Here is a 6,065-nt window from a genome sequence, read left to right on the forward strand (position 1 = left end):
TTGGCTTTCACCTCATCTCATTTGTCTATTGAATCTGGAAGGTGGTTGAGGGGTGATGAGAAAGGAAATACCCTAAATCTGTCAGAATTACTTAGACATGTTGATGTTCTGAAAAAACAAGTATTCATTGCTGTGCGTTGCTTTTCCAAGGTAAATTTGTAAACTGGCACATATTAGATTCTTTGATTACATTGATAGGCCTTTGTTTTACTCATGTTCCAGATAAGGTATCAATAATGTGTTATTAACAGAGGTTTATTAAAGATAGACATTAAATTCTCAGGAAAAAACAGTGTATCCACCCTGCTCTACTTTTTCTATTTCTGCTTTTTGTTTGCATATTTATTTCATATTCCATCTCTTATCTTCTCCATGCTTTATTAATGTACTTTCATCATGAGATAAAAAAAGTGTAGTAGAAATACACTACACAGCCCCTAAAGAGCATTCTATCCTATCCACTATGGCATTGGCACCACCTACACAGTACCACGTGCATTTGCCCAATCCAAGACAAGGCTTTAAATGGAAATACCCAGTCTCTTCTGGATCTTATTCACACGGTTTACTGAATGCTGTTCTGTGAGTTTCTTCATGCTGTTTTACTCCCTTTTCAGCTGAAAAATTAAAGGGAAAGACTTGAAACAACTATGGCAGCTTTTATTAAGATGTTAAAAAGAGCTGCTGACTATTAGGCTCAACGATTAATATCCTATACAATTTAACCTGAGACAGGGAAACGACATTTTCTGAAAACCTTGATTTCCTAAAGAAGTCTTGCACCCTTACCATTCAACGTTTCTTATTACCTTTCATAATACAGAATAACATAACATGACTGCCACCTTACCATCCTACCTCATTTCACGAAATCTCTTACTCGTGTGCAAGGAAAAAATACTTTTTAAATATATCAGTGTTAGAAATGTTTCCATTTAAACCATATGCCTATTGATTCATGAAACCCCTAAAAGTGTTCAAGTTTGGTAATCAAAGAAAAATAATGTCACTACTGAAATAAACACCTTCTGAACATCCTGTTATAATTCCAGAAAATAAAATAAATAGTAAATTCAGTGCTGTCCTGGCTAACTTGTAATGTGAAGATGTCACCAAACATTAAGTTTTCGAGTTGGTTGTTTGCAGCAACTCTTTTCAGACTCAAGCAGCAGTCACTCATGCTATAAACACTGTCTCTCCTGCTTCCAAACCCTTGTAAATCAATAAAACAGAACTCACTTTCCTTTGCCAGTAAAACACAAAACAAAAATAAACTCTCCAAAGGCTCCATATCCTCTGGTCTGAAGTAAGAAGGAGATAGAACAATTAATTTAATTAGGATTCAAAATAAAATCCAAAAGAATAACCTCTAAGAACTAGTCCAAAGGATAAAGCACAAAAAACCCCAAAGAATACAATGGAGACATCAGGTTTTTTTTCTATGTGTATGTTTTGTTTTCTTTTTATGCAAAAACAAATGATGAACTTTGGATGTACTCTAGTCTGTTTTTTTTCAAGACACCATCATATCCCCTGCTTCCTGTGAAACAAGCAGGGGTACTACAGATTGTCCTCACCCAAACGAGTGCCATGTTGACTCTTCAGAGAGGGACTGAAAAACAGATAGAAACAACCCAACATACAGTCAAATGAAATGCAGATGAGTACGCCACAGAACGGTTAGTGAATCCAATTGAAAAAATTCTCTCTACAGTTCTCTCTCTCATGCACACATACATCTACACACTTGATTTATTTGTGAAATGGTGTCTTCTAAACATAGAATTTTGCATAGCAGAAAGGCAATTAAACAGAACAGCTTGAAGCTGTCAATCACTCCAACAACCAACAAAAGCGTCTACTATCAAAGCAAATAATGTAAATGTACAAAATACATTCTATCAAAGCAAATAATGTAACATGCAAGTAAAAAAAAAGCTTGTTTATCAGCTGTCATAGGAAGGTATACCTTTTTAGCCCTCCCCCTCAGGAATTATCTTTTTCTGGTTGGATATACATTTCACTACATTACTTTGTCCATCTATTTGACGCGGAGAGTAAAGAACAATAACAGAAGGTAGCTTTTCAGCGAGCTTTTCTGTTGGAGAAGCGTAGTACTGTTACTGCAGGTTGGTTCCTCTTTTTTTGGCTTCTGGTGTACAAATAAATTGACAGTCCCAGCTTATCATCACTTAAAGATGCATGTGCATGCTGGAGTTTACTGAAACATGATTGGCTGCTACATAAATCAATCTGATAGAGATCGGTCCCATGAAAAAAAGATAAATCATTAGTCTGTGCTTTTGGAATGTAATTCATTTTAGATAGTGATTATTGATGATTTCATTCCACTGGTACATGTACATGTCTAGACCATGCTTTTATATAAAATGTTAAAACAGTGGAATGCATTCATTTCAGGAAAGGCCGTGGAAAAATAACGATTAAAATCTTGCTCTTGCAACACTCTAGATGAACATTTTCATGCAGAAAAGTTTTTTTTTCTTCTAAATCAAATTTATGGTTCTCACAACAACTATAACTGAGCCCTCCACCCTGCATGCAATATTTTCTTGTGTATTGCCATAGTTTTTCTAACAGAATAAAGGTTCTGTGAAAGCATGTTCAGTGTGTCCTGATTATAGTGACATTAGATTTTGCCATGCGTGCAGTAATGTCAGCCTAAGCCATTTACTCATGCATCCTCAAGTTGTACTGGTTAACCCAAATTGGCTTTGGGTTAACCCTCATTACCAAGGGGAATTTCTTTGTCTATGCAGTCATTTGATTTCAAATAATTTGGCAGCTAAACATTTAACCTACTTCATTTATACCATTAATCATGACAATTATTACAAAATAGATGCTTTAAAGCATCTTGTATAGCCCCCTAATGGCATGGTCTCACAGCACCGTGGTAAAGTAGGCAAGCAGCATGGTAAAGCAGGCAAGCACTGCAGTGCCATTTTGCAGATATGGAATATGAGCCAGAGAACTGCAGTGACTTATCAAGAACCCATAGCAAGTCACTGATAGAAAGACATTTCTGAAATATCACCCTGATCTCATCCTTCCTTCAGCACATTTTAAATAATCACGTGCATGTTCAATGCAAGCTGAAATTCAGTGCCTTACCAAGGAAAAAGATATATTCTTAATATTCTTTATGCAATTTTAACTTGGTTTCAGCTTCCTTTCACCCCACCCCCTAATCTCTTTTTCAAATTGAAAAAAAAGCATGCATTCCTTCTGGAAAACAATCTCTGCTAAAATGAGCCAGTTTTGAAATTATCTAAGCCAAAGAAATGCATCTTGAAAAACATCTTAAAATATGAAAAACATTTTATTTCATGCATGGGTAACTCAAAATCAGCCAAATAGAATCTTACCAAACTTTCCAGAAGAATTTACCTTCAGGCTGAAAACAAGCATGGAAAATTCAGGGCATTTCTTCAAGTGTTTACTCTTACTGATCTCACCTCCTTGTAGAAAGCACAGAGGGGCAGATAAAAGATAGATGAGCACTGTGCTCTCACAGTGGAGGAGATCTCAGTCTCTTGAGAAATGTTCACGGCAGAGGTAGTGAGTAGTACTGAGCTGGGTCAAAAACTCCCAGGTTCACTCTAAAAATATTTCTGAAACTATTTCCTCTAAAGGCCATAGATTTTGAAGTTTGCACCTTACTTATATCCACAGATTTTGGGGAGATACGTTCTGAATCTGTATACCTGTCTATCTGACTATCTATCCATCCATCTCTTTTTCTAGCGGACTGCTCTGAGAAGATATTTTTTGTTCCCTAGTAATCTGGTTACTGTTGGCAGGTTTCTCTGCTGTGTCCTCATGCAGAAGACCTATAAAGCAAGGTTTAAATAGCAGCATTTTTCACATTAGTTTCTGCACAGAAATCCTCCAGTTTTGCTGCAGATGCTTTTCTGCTACTTCTTTGCATCCCTACCTTCTGCTTATTCTACAGAGCTCCATTTCCATTGGATTCCAATGAACGGATAGCTGGAGGGAGGAGAAGTAAAGGAAAACAGAAAGGCAAGGAAAGGCAAGGCAAGGAAATTGCAGAGGGAGAATCTTCAATTTTCTGTAGTCCCCAACTGGCACTAACAGCAGTGTCATTTTTTCATGGCCTTGGGGACACTTGCATCTGAGCAATCACATTCTTCTTGAAAATCTTCTGAGACAGTCAGGTTGTTTAAATTGGCTTGTTTTAAATGGGTATGAATTCAACATCATTTACAAAGAGTCTGGGTATTAGCCCAAGGACACCTTGCTTTTGTATTATTGGTTCTGTCATTTTCTGACTTTCTGAAGATTACAGGATTGTTTACTATTTTGACAGAAAACTGATGCAACATACACTTCTTTCCAATGAAAGAGAAATTAATACAGGTCTGTGCATATAACAATAAGGTTATTCTAGGAACTTGTTGGTCATAAAATAGGTCTGATTTCATTATACGTGAATCTTACGCTGCTGAAAAAGATTATGCTAACTATTAGTAGGTTGTTAGTATGTTTAGAATGAAATAAGCAATAATTTTGGAAAATGTGTTTGTGGAGACATCTTCTGACAGGGGAGAGGGGAAAATCAAGTCTAATTATTCTGAGTTCTGCAATTAGAATTAAAAGTTACTATTTGCTGGGCACTAGGTTTATGGAAGTCTTTGAGTGCTACAAACTTTTTCTAAGTGATGTTTTACAGAATTGCTTTTAAAAACCCCAGAGGGTAAATAGTATTCTCAGAATAAACAGAAAAATGCTGACCTTGTCAGATTTAGCTGCTGAAAGCCAAGCTGTTTTAAGACTTGGAGGATCAAGGGTCATGGTTATAAACAACACAGATAAAAAGAAAGAAAGGAAGGAAAAAGAAAGAAAGCTAGAAGTAAAAAAGAACTACACAGTGAATATAAGTAATAAATATGTTGACCTTGACAAGAAGGAATGAGATATTTATGCAGAAGGGGGGAGGGGGGAAGAGAAGGAAAAGAGAGGAAGAAGAGAAAGTGCACAAACTGTACTTGGAAAAAAATGTTTCTTAGAGCTTGTTTAAAGCCGGAAATGAGTCACTTTAGCTTCATATGTTTTTGGTTTCAAAAGGGGAGAAAGGTCAAAGCTTCTTTGTTTTAAATAAGCTGGTCACTACTTCTGAAGTGTAACATGATAGGGTTCAAGAGTCTTAATGAAACTGGTATTTCCCTGACACCCTGGGCTGCAGCACCTCAGCAGTTGCATGGTCATGTATTGTAAGCCCAGGGAGTTTTATAAACAAAGGCACGGCAGAGCGTGACTTTGCTCATGACCTTCATACCCTAGTGCTCCTGTGGCAGCCATATGGGCAGTGTGATGGCTAAATTTGCCACCACTTATATACTTCCACAGATTGCAGCTGCCCACAAGGACCTCCACCAACATGTTCAGAAACACACACTGGAGCTGTTACTCTGAGCTCTGGATGACACTTCCTTCCAAAAAGATTCTGACTGACTAAAGTTTCACAGAAGACAAAGTAGTAGAGGCACTCGAAGCCACAGCAAAAACTAAAATAACTGTTCCAAACAAATAAAGCAGAAAGCTCCAGGAAACAAACAAACAAACAAGTACAACCCAAACCAAAAAGAGCAGTATAGATTTGAACTAGACTTTACATGAGAAGTGGACTTGTGGAGGCTCAGTGTTTACTAGAGCTGCCTCTCCTGCGTCTACTGGGAGAGACTGAATAATTGTTTGTACCTCCCGATCGCTACATTTAATGTATTCATACGCACCTAATTCTGACTGTGAGCCAAAGAAGAACTGCAGAGAGAAAAGGGGTAACCACAAACAGGCTGCGTACCTGATTTTCAGGGACAATACCCAGAGCACTGTCTTGCAAGGCAGGGTCTAATCTTAAAGGGCTGCCAGAGCTGAGAAGGGAATAGAAACCTGCATCAGATTAGGAGTCAAAAGAAAAGCACAAGAGCAGCATAGCCTGGAGAGGAAAGAGTCCACTGAAAACAAATGGAGCAATCTCACCTTTTCCCATTGCTCAAACTACGCTTCTTACTACGTGAGCT

Source organism: Struthio camelus, chromosome W, assembly GCF_040807025.1.
Source record: "Struthio camelus isolate bStrCam1 chromosome W, bStrCam1.hap1, whole genome shotgun sequence".
NCBI lineage: Eukaryota > Metazoa > Chordata > Aves > Struthioniformes > Struthionidae > Struthio > Struthio camelus.